The sequence below is a fragment of the Ipomoea triloba genome, chromosome 13 (assembly GCF_003576645.1).
Source record: "Ipomoea triloba cultivar NCNSP0323 chromosome 13, ASM357664v1".
Classification (NCBI taxonomy): domain Eukaryota; kingdom Viridiplantae; phylum Streptophyta; class Magnoliopsida; order Solanales; family Convolvulaceae; genus Ipomoea; species Ipomoea triloba.
The window spans coordinates 6,612,311-6,624,014 of NC_044928.1; the positions used below are offsets into that span (position 1 = coordinate 6,612,311).

General features: G+C 34.6%; 1 long non-coding RNA gene and 1 pseudogene across 1 annotated transcript; both read right to left on the minus strand.

Annotated features, from left to right (window-relative positions):
* Positions 1-3,681: 3,681 nt before the first annotated feature.
* On the minus strand, positions 3,682-4,312 carry LOC116001113 (annotated as a pseudogene).
* Positions 4,313-6,574: 2,262 nt separating this feature from the next.
* Positions 6,575-8,573, minus strand: LOC116002204. The gene is made up of 5 exons (XR_004094402.1): positions 8,466-8,573; positions 8,224-8,350; positions 7,804-8,127; positions 7,173-7,694; positions 6,575-7,053 (listed from the first exon to the last, which is right to left on the minus strand). It is a non-coding gene; the product is annotated as an uncharacterized LOC116002204 (long non-coding RNA).
* Positions 8,574-11,704: the final 3,131 nt, after the last annotated feature.

Below are 11,704 nucleotides of genomic sequence, written 5' to 3' on the forward strand. Positions count from 1 at the left end.
TTTGTTTTTTTTTTTTTTTTTTTTTGGGGGGGGGGGGGGGGGGGGGGGGGTTTCGGGTGTTGATTTTTTGGGTTTAAAAAAAAATTTGGGGTGGTTTTAACTAGGTGTGTGCGTGTTTGGTATGTAGTATGTGCGAGCTCACTTACTGAACTGTATGTGCCTTGATTTTGATTGGTTTTATAAAATTGTCTTGTGTGTGCGTGTTCGCTTTGTAGTCTGTGCGAGCTCAATTTCTGCACAATATGTGCCTTCGTTTTGATGGGATATACAATATTGTCTGGTGTGTGCATGTTTGATTCACAGTTTGTGCGTGCTCAAATACTAAATAGTATGTGCTGCCGTTTTGGTTGGATTTATAATGTCGTCTGGTGTGTGCATGTTCGGTATGTAATCTGTGCAAGCTTAATAACTGAACAGTAAGTGCCTTTCTGTGGAGGCATTTCGCAATGAGCAAATGGGCATCTCACCCTTTTATGTATGCCAATATTTCTCTCTTGTGATTCTTGAAATCCACAGCAGTTGCACCAACGTGTTGAACTCCACCCACACATCATTGAACAGGGGGTAACGACAAACACACCGTTTATCACATACACTTTTTTTCCTAATCCCTATTGATGTCGTTTTTACGTACTTTTCTTTTTCATCACAAATATCCAAAATCCCTCCACGTTTTCACTCTACGTGCATCCTTCTTTTTACTGTTGCACACTTCCTCTCACGGATGCACACTACCATCCACGAATGCACACACACATATCATACGATATTGAAATAATTAACATCCAATAAAAAATTATAATTATAATACTACTAACAACAAATACATACTGCATCCCAACTAAAATTACTCAATCCACTCAGCAAGGAGAATACGCTACTGCACAAACATGCAAATAATAGGGAATTTGTGAATTAGTTTTTACAATTATGTGCATTCAAGGGGAAAAAAATAACCAAATGCACACACCGTTTCCTTTTGTGCAAATGCCTCCCTACTTGCTAACCACTCGCTTTGTTAAGATCAATTCCCACATTTTTATCCCATCATCAGTTTGCACACGTTTTCACGAACATTTGCACACATCCAACTACTCATATTTATTACACTCCTAAGCATATCCCAGTTTGCACAACACATGTCCTCTTTGTGCAGACGCCCCTGTCCAAGTAATCACTCCTTTTGTTCCATCAATTTGCATACGCGTTACGCTAGGTTGCATACGACTCTATTAAGAGTATTGGTATTCATTTCCTCTTCTACCCTATATTCCTTTTTTTCCCTTATCAATTTTCACACTTTTTCACGACCAAATGTACATACCATACGTATTTTTTTTATTACTCTCTTGTGCATTTACCTGCTTGCACACACCTAACTCTTTCTTGCACATACACCATAACCTCCCTCCACTTTTGCAACACTAACATCCCTTACACCCCTAATTTTCCCGCATGTGGTTAGGCCCTAGTTTGCACACGCTTCACAAATTTTTTTACCCCATTTGTGTTTAGACCATCTCCAACCATCAGCACCAAATTCTGCACTAAATTTAAAACCAAAAGGAATATTCTCAGCATATTCTTACACCAAATTTTTTTCATCTCTAACCCATTACACCAAATTCTATACCAAATTTTATTTCTTCACTAAAATAATTTATTTTCTCATAAATTAAGACTTTATATTATAACTTTAAATATTTTAATATAAAATATAATTATAGTGCAAATATTATGTTATTCCATAATAATATAATTATGCTTTTATGTAGTTTCATTTTTAATTAATCTATGCTCAATATTAGTCTTATTTTAATCGTCTTGATGAGATCTTTCAAATGATATAATTTATTTTTAATAATATAAAATTTATATTTAACAATTTAACAAAATATACAAATATATTAAAACTAAAGCAGGGACATAAAAGGAATTTAAACATTTACTACTATTCGTTTGCAATCAATATTCACCCGAATGCACTCACCACCATCAATCATTCACTCTTTCCACCCAGCAAAACAAAACCTTAAAAACACATATAACAAAAAAAAAAAAAAAACTTGTGCAATCATACCTATGTTCTCAATTGTAGATAATGACTCCATTGTTTCCCGGGTCTCCATGTTACCATAGAATGACTGATTTGAATATCATATATCCTTTTTTTTTTTTTTTTTTTTTTTTTTTTAACGTGTGTATCTTATTTATAGGAATAAGGTTCAAATTGGCCACTGAACGTAACCTTAAAGTGCAATTAGGCCACTGAACGAAAAAAATGTGCAATTAGGCCACTGTACACTTCAAATGCATGCAATTTCACCTGATAGCAGGTTAACTTCTATTTCATCAGGTTACCTGCTTACCTAGATGATGATGTGGCATTTTAAAATATTTTTGTAATAATAAATATAAAAATTAAAAATTAAAAATTAAAAATATTAATCTTTAAATATTTTTTTAAAATATTTTTAATATTAATTTTTTAATATTAATATTTTAATATTTTTAATTAATTTTTATTTTTAAAGTTTATTATTTAATAAATATTGAAACTTAAAATTAAAAATTTAAAAATATTAATTTTTTAATATTTTTAAATATATTTTAATATTAATTTTTAAATTTTTTAATTAATTTTTAATTTTATTATTAAAAAATATTTTAAAATGTCAACTCACCATCCATGTAACCAGGCAACCTAATGAAATAGAAGGTAACCTGCTATCAGGTGAAATTGCATGCATTTGGAGTGTTCAGTGGCCTAATTGCACATTTTTTTCGTTCAGTGGTCTAATTGCACTTTCATGTTTCGTTCAGTGGCCAATTTGAACATTATTCCTTTTTTATATATGGGCATAATATTAATTACATTTCAAACCATATAAACCGTTTGAACATTTTATGACTATGTATTTATGTTTCAGTTAGAACTTTGAATATTTTAATTTTATTAACCTATGTATTTTGAATTTGGACTTTGTTTAAGGATTCAAGGCTTAACAATATGAATTTTTGATAATATTAATCTCTTTTTTTTCATTGGCATAATTCAAAAAACGGGCCGGGGATTTCCCGTCCCAAGAAAATCCTCGTCGGGGAATGGGGAGATATTTCGGGGATGGGACGGGGACCCCATTCACCGCCCCGCCCCACCCGGTTGCCATCCCCACTAGTGAATAAGAAAATTAGCCTATACATGAGAACTCAATAATAGGTTAATACCAGAAGAGGATCCAGTAATAACTATTCCCCGTGCAAGGGGAATAGCTCATTCCTAGGAACAATGTTCTAGGGAATAAAAACCATTACCAAACAAATGAATGTCTATTCCTGAAAATGCTATTCCACTCTAGGCCTATTCACATACCAAAACATGCTGTAAATCAGTAAATGACATATAAAATTAACTTATGAAAACTAATATATGATTATTAAAAACATAACTTATGCAAGTTATTTAGTGAACAATGTTTTTAGTGGCATGCGGAAATTATTGAGACATTACAAGTGCATATTTCAAGATGAGTAAATACCCAAAATGGTCCCTCGACTATAGCATAATTCACAAATTGGTCCTCAACTATTGATTGAACCCAATTAAATCCTCAACTATTCAATTTTTACCTAATTTAGTCCTCCGTCAATTCATCCGTCTAAAACTTGTTAACTCTAAGGTCATATGCGTAATTTCACCATGTCAACCTCCAAAATCACCCACTGCCTCACTGTTTTCCCACTCCAACATCTGGTTGGTGTATAACAACCCCCACCACAGGTGTAGTAAATCCCCTCGCAGAGATTGGTGATTTCGACGGGGAAGCTCGGGTCCTAGCCGGCGTACCACGCGTTTACCAGCGGGTTCATTGAGAGCTCAGCAATCTCGTGAGCGATCACACTTATCATCCCGTCAACCCGATATTTCCGTTAGGGGATTTTAGGGGTTTCAGATCCGGAATGTAGTCGGATATGACGAACAATACGCGCAGATTCCTAGGCATAATTTAGCGGAGTTTCTGACCTCGGCGTATGACATCGTGTAGTCGACGATGGACGGGAAGGTGAAGTAATGGAAGCCGCAAACGGACAACGTACCTCCTGGACGAGAAGGCACCGTGACAGTAGATTTAATCGCGGATTGGACCATTAACTTGGTCAGGGACTTGTCGTCGGAGCAAAACTCGCTGTTCTTCTCAGCGCCGAGGATCACATTTTGGGAAATATTGGCGCCGATCTGAGCTCTGTTTTCCACGACCATGGTTCTCTCTAGCGGCGGCGATGGCTGCCTTAGCCCGCCACTGTTCTCCATGGCGGCGATGGAGTCAAAAATGCAAAGGGAGATAATAGACAATAGAAAGATGACGTATGAGGTCTTAATGTCAAGGTCTGATGAAATTACGGATATGACCTTAGAATTAACATGTTTTAGACGGATGAATTGACGGAGGACTAAATTAGGTAAAAATTGAATAGTTGAGGATTTAATTGGGCTCAATCAATAGTCGAGGACCAATTTGTGAATTATGCTATAGTCGAGGGACCATTTTGGGTATTTACTCTTTCAAGATTGCACTTTTTTTAGTTTTGAGTACTACTTACTCTATTACAATGTAGTATCTGTTCATAACTATTTTCTTAACCTAGTGAAGCACAAAGAGTCAATACTATTGGCTCGAATCCATAATCTTTCATTTGGGAGAATCACTTTGTATCACTAAATCATAAGATCATTGGCGGATTGCACATTTTTTAAGAATGATTTTGATCCTTTCATGCCTAACTGGAAACCAGGTTATATATTTTTTCTTAAATACGAAGGAATGTGATTTGAATAGTTCAATAGACTTATAGAAGATTTATTTGGGAGGATTGATATGATATGCTTGTTATTTTGTTAACAGATTTAAGTATATAATCTGTTTACTAAATTACATAATACTCCCTATTTTACTACAAATACATAATTTAATAAATGTTATTTTGGATCCTAGTCTATGGTATAATATGCACTTGTTGATTTGGAAAGGTAGAAATGATAATTAGGGTGTCTTTGGTTCATGCGTTTACACACTAGGATTGTGAATTAAAATCATAGTTAGTGTTTGGTTGACAACTTTTTAAAACACAATTATGGAATTTGATTACCCGTTTAATTAAAAAGCTCATTCCCTAATTAAAAAGGGTTATACTTGTGTAAGACCTTCTCACGGATCCTTATCAGTGAGACGTGTCGGGTCGGGTCGAAGCAACATGCAAATTTCATACTTATATGTGCAAATGTCATACTTATATGCTCAAATATAATACTAATCAAGAATACAATTTTTGTTACTTATAAGAGAAAAAGTAATACATTTTTCATAATAAGTAATGTTGACAAGTGCCACTTACCTATAAGGGCAAATCTAATATATTTGAGGAAAAATGTAATACTTTTTAATCGAAATGTAAAAGTATTGTATTTTCCCTTAAAAGTATTACATTTATCCTTATAAGTAACAAAAAGTTTATTCCTGATTAGTATTACATTTGAGCATATAAGTATGACATTTGTGATTTGTGTATATAAGTATTACATTTACATCTTGACCCAACACATCAGTACAAAAATAATGTACCTTCAGTATAAAAATAATGTACTTTTTATTTTTGGTCCACACAGCTGTGTGGACCATGGTCCATGCAATAATTTGTCGTCTCACTGTGAGGCGGTCTCACATAAGTTTTTGCCAATTAAAAATAGGTAATGGGTATCATTTTTTGTTATAGTACGACAGACTCTACTTTCTCAACCTACTGAAGCACAAAGAGTCTCCACTGAGACTCGAACCACTCCCATCATCCATGTGGGAGTGTATATTGGGACACCGGGTGCCACTAGACCACAAGGTCTTTGGCAAACATTTATTGGGAATAGGTCGTATATAACTAAACATCAATTGCCAAAGACCTTGTGGTCTAGTGGCACCCGGTGTCCCGGTTTACACTCCCACATGGATAATGGGAGTGAGTTCGAACCTCAGTGAAGACAACTGTTGATTCTTTGTGTCAACAGTACTCAAACAAAACCAAACATGCACAATACTTTCATCAAAACTATTACCAAGTATTTGATTTTCATAGGCGAACCAAACACACCTTACTTTGAATAAAATTGAGTAATTCTTCCAGTTACTTGGTAAGCCCCTCTATACATATAACACATCATACAAAATAATAATAATAATAATTCTCCTCACACAACTGGATTTAGAGCAAAGCCACTTTGGATTTAAAGTTAAAATTCAACATGTGTGTTGCCAATTATTGAAACAAAAGTTCTCTTCAGTCGCCTCTTCTTCCTGCTTCCTGAGGAATCAAGTAAAAGAACAAAGAAACTAAACTAATGTCTTTTGTCCCTATCCTCAACAGCAAATCCCAAATGGCTATCTAGTTTGGGATACACATTCTCAACACAAGGAAATTAGCCTCTTATATATTTTTGCAGCCTGCAAGAAGATGAGGGAAAAAACAAAGGCCATCCTACTTTATCTATAGTAAGTCAATACCTATAAATTTGCAGATATGGCATTTAAGTATCACATGAAACTTCTTGTATGTAACAGATACATATTCATCTCAACAAAACAAGGAAATTTCAATACATTTCTCCTCCAAGTAGCTTCAAAACCTTTTTCTATTTAATTTCATAAAGTTGTGCCAATCTTTTCCTCTACTCCTCACCACTCTATTAGCATATTTTGCTTACTCTGCAAATGAGAAACATTTGGCTGCGTTAAGGAATGCCAAATATATTTTTTTACAGATCAGTGATATGAGTTTTTACACTGACCCCTGGATATTACCGCAAACTCAGTCTTCATCCACCAAGCTATGCCCCGGGGCCAGTCATGTTTTATAATAGATCTTATAGTATGTTGGAATTGTTTAGCAGATATGTTTCTGTGTACATACCATTTTCAAATGGTAGTTATTCACTATGATCTCTGCTAAGTCCTCTTGTACATGTGGATATGGTGATTGTCCATATTCAAGCCCATCGATTTTGATCTACGGAAAATGGCGAGAACAAAATGAGGTTAGAAAATGAAAGAGTAACTGCTTTTGTGAAGAATGTAAAATAAAATATATTAAGAATGAAGCATGCATGATGTAGCTTCAATTCTAACCTCAAACATTCTTCATTGTAATGAATGCAACCCTTCTTGAATCTGCTTGGCACAACAGAAGGGTTGCACTGTTTCACCTCAATTAACTGCAAAATATATGAAAAACTACTAGAAATCTCTTCCAAACAATAACTTAGTCTTAGACATAAGCACCGGAGATGCGGGAAGGAATATTTATTAGCCTTCAATTGCTCCAGGTTTTTAGCTTCAAGAAGCAATAATTCTAATTGATGGAATCCTCCTTCAGCTACTTCCCATACTTTTCCATGGGAAGCACTTTCTAGATTGAGCACCTTAAGCTGGCGCAACATGCCAATTACTGTTAAATGTCTCTCAAAGAGATTAAGCCTACTGAATCTTAACTTCCCCACTAGGAAAGGAAACATAGACTGATTTGAAGAGTTATAGTACAGCTGAAATCATTAGCTTCTCAAGCCCTTCCATATAGTCAAGATTATCCAAAATGATGGGATTACTGCACAATCCGCAAGTGAAATTGGGCTCTAAGTCATCTTTAATGGCCTGCAAATGAGAAACTACTTGTCTGTCAATGAATACCCACTGTGTTTTTTGAAACAAGGAAATTGTGATCAATTATAGTACTTGGAATGGAAAAGAAATAATTGAGAACCTCAAAAATGGAATTTCCTATTCCAACTTGCCAATCTTGAATCTACTTAGCAAAAGCAACAATGGAAGGGTCATAGCAATCCAACTTAATTGACTGCAGGTTCAAATTTTCTGTTAAACACCAAGAGAACTTTTCCAAACAATAACATCTCAAGACTAACCACTTGAGACATAGCAAATCACCACCGCCTGCCCAATGCTTGAGTTTATTAGCTTCAAGAAGCAAGAATCTTAGTCTACATAATTCTCCTTTAGCTACTTTCCATACTTTCCACTGAAGGCATTCTCGTAAACCTTTCAAACTCTTCTCACTACCTTGTTTACACTGAAAAGAATGCAACAGACATATCATAATGACAAAAACAAATTGCAGAATTGTTAGCAACCTTAGGGGTGAAAGTTTTGCTAGATAATTTCATACTGTGGTTCTAGAGAGATACGGACTCTCCATTTTTTATTTCATACTGTTAGTTGTTGGCAATACTTGAGACTAGCAGCTTTCTAGCTTGAAAATTTTTCAACAAGGTATTCAATTAGCATATACCAATCTGCAAAAGCATTGTTGTACTTGGGATTAATTGCAAAGAAGAAAAGAAACAGAAATGGAGATGTAAAGTAGTATATTAATCATCCATATAGGCACCAGAAGATATATGAATTTACCTGCTTGGCAGCTTGCCCCAGTCACCAACATTAGATCTCTTTCGCAATGTTTTGCAACAGATAGATCTTGCATTCATGATGATCTATTACCAACTTCTGGATACTCTGCAGTAGTAATCAACTAATCATAATGATGCCGTAGTAAATTTATTGCATTCATGAGGAATCATTAACTTTTAACCAAAGAAAGTAATTACACAAGCTATTTATCTCCTTGACAACACTACAGTGACAAAACCAGGTTAACCAAAATTGAAGGATCTGTGAAAAATAATGCAGAAAACAAAATGAGATCAGAAAAGTAAAATAGTACCAGTAATTGATTTGTAAGCAAGAGGATCTTACTAATCCTAGACTTCAAAATTCTGCTTTAACTACTTCCCATACTTTTATCTTTGAATTAATAGAATAAAATTAGAAGTTCAATAGTTGTGAAGTTAAAATAAAAAGCAACACCAGTCTAATATTTTTTCTGTTAAAAAAAATTTCATTCTTCTGCACTTTTTGCAACCTCTTTGAAGATTACAATTTTTGCAGGTTCTGCAAGCAATTTCAAGAATAAGAGGCATCTTAGTATAGAGCATTCAGTAGCTTAAAATAAAATGGTAAAGAAAATCACCTGAATACTAACTACAGGATTTGAAAGCCTTCTCTTTGAAACCAGGATCACTATAAAATTTTTGATTTACTTGACGTACCAATCTGCAAAAGCACATTAGTAGTCAGTCAGGAATAATTGCAAGAGAAGAGAAACAGAACGTAAAATAGTATGATCGTCACATATAGGCACCAGATGAAATAGGCATAGACAGAACAAATAAACAAGAAATTCGACCTACATCTCCAATAGCTTGAGCACTACCAGCTTCCCAGTTTGAAATTTTTCTACAAGATAGGTGCAGATTTACAGTGGCTCTTGATCTTAATTGTCAAGTAATCAATCAGCTTAGAAGCATCACTGCTAAAAGTTCATAAGCATTTGCCATCTTCTACCAAGACAAGAACAAAGCCCACATGGATAGCTTTGGGATATGCATTCTCATCAGATGGATACCAACCAGTGAGTGCCTGCAACCAAGAAGACTTTGGAAAAACCATTTACTCTACTTTCTCTTCACTATGTCTATATCTATAACATAGCAAGAATGATATTAAGGTATCACACAAAACTCCTTGCTTTTAATTTTCAAAACTGACATCTTTGATTTCTAAAAGAACACTAGCATATATGAATCTCTACTCAAATTTTAATTTTCTTTTTGATTTTGTTTTATCAAAAAGTCAGATATTTGATTTTTATTGAGTATCATATTTTGAACAGGTGTAGCGCACGAGCTCTTTCTAGCCATGTTCTACAAGTGCACATTCATCTGTACAAAAAAGGAAAATGTGGTTAATGTGGTTCAATAGTTATTAAGTTTCATGCATTTGAGTAATACAATATTAGTAGTTAATGTGGTTCAATAGTTATTAAGTGAAAATACAAAGCAACATCAGTCTAATATAATTCTTTGTTGGGGAAAAAAGCCTGCTTCTTCTGAAGGTTCTGCAACCACTTTGAAGAATACTAGTTTTGCAAGTTCTACAAGCTATTTCTAGAATGTGATGCATCTATACTCTAGAGAATTCAACTGCTTAAAACAAAATGGTTAAAAACTTACCTAAAGAATGACTACAGGATCTAAAGCCCTTTGCTTGAAACAAGGATCATAGTTAAATCTTCGATTTGAGGCCTTAAAGAATGCATGAGCTATCAGTTTGGAAATTTTTCAAAAAAGTATCCAATTAGCATGCCGATCTGCAAAAGCATTTTATGATACAATATAAGTAGTAGTAGGCAGATTAACAAGGGTAGTTGCCTGTTGGTGTTGTGTAGCAGAAAGGGAAGACACAGTGGAAGAGAGGTTCTCAATTTTGTCAGCATAAGCCTCTAGGGAGCAAACAGATTTCTGCAGTGCTTTGAAAGCAGGATCCTCAGTGATGTTATTGCCCATAATGCCGGTAACGGAACCAAATTGATATGATCACGGGTTTGACTTCGCGTTACGGGCCTGTGGAATACTGAAGAGGAAGAAGAGGAAGATTTATCTCTACCTATGGTGGCGGTAGAGAAGTCTGAGAAATAAGGACAGAGAGTTGGAAGAGAAAAAATCTTCTTGAATAATTTTATTCAAATTCCAACTTGTCTTTCAATTACATATTGATGTCATATTTAAGGACTACCGTCATAATTAACTAAGGAAGGAAAATAATTACCAACTATAAAGAAATTCTGAATAATACTGATTGAAATAAAAAAAAAAAAGAAGAAAAAGTAAAGAGAATAAATCAGACCGCATAAATCGAGGGCATGGCCGATCTGTGAGATTTGCGCCTTTTGCGGTAGTATTGTTGACCAACGAATGCATCATTTTAGTACTTAGGATTAATTGCAAAACAGAAGGAATTAGAGATGAAAAGTAGTATGATCATCACTATAGGCACCAGATGAACTACAAATCTACCTGCTTGCCCCGCTCACCAAAATGAGATCAGAAAAAGAAATAAAAACAAGTTTGTAAAGAAAGTTAGCATCCATATGGAATAGAACAGAAATAATTGAGAATGGATCATATGCTGTAGCTTCTAACCTCAAAAATGTTGTTTCCCATTTCAACTTGCCAGTCCCAAATATGCTTAGCAAAAGCAACCACGGAAGTGCTACACTGATCTAGCTTAATTGACAATAGGGTCAAATTTTCTGTTAAACACAAAGGGAACTCTTCCAAACAATAACATCTCAAGACTAATCACTTGAGATGTAGGAAATCACCATCACCTGCCCAATGCTTGAGTTTATTAGCTTCAAGAAGGATCTTAGTTATAGAATTGTCCTTGAGTTGGACTCACCCAAGATACTGTTTGCAAATTCCATTTTTCCCTTCTTGGAGAGTTATAGAACTTTGCATTCTCTGATCTATTGGGGAAAGGCGTGGTTGTTCTGCAACCTCTTTAGAATGCATTATCTTGGATTTGATGCCTTATAGAATGCCTGAAATGAATGTAATCAAAATCTCATGAAGAAGTTTTAAGAATTATACTTAGCCTTGCAAATCAATATCAATTAGAAGTGTTAAGTTCACTCAAATGACTCAATCTCAACTTCTCGAATAGGAAATGAAACATAGACATAGACCAATTTTAAGGGTTATAGTGCATTAAATAGAAACTGAAATCATTAGCTTCTCAAGCCCTTCTAA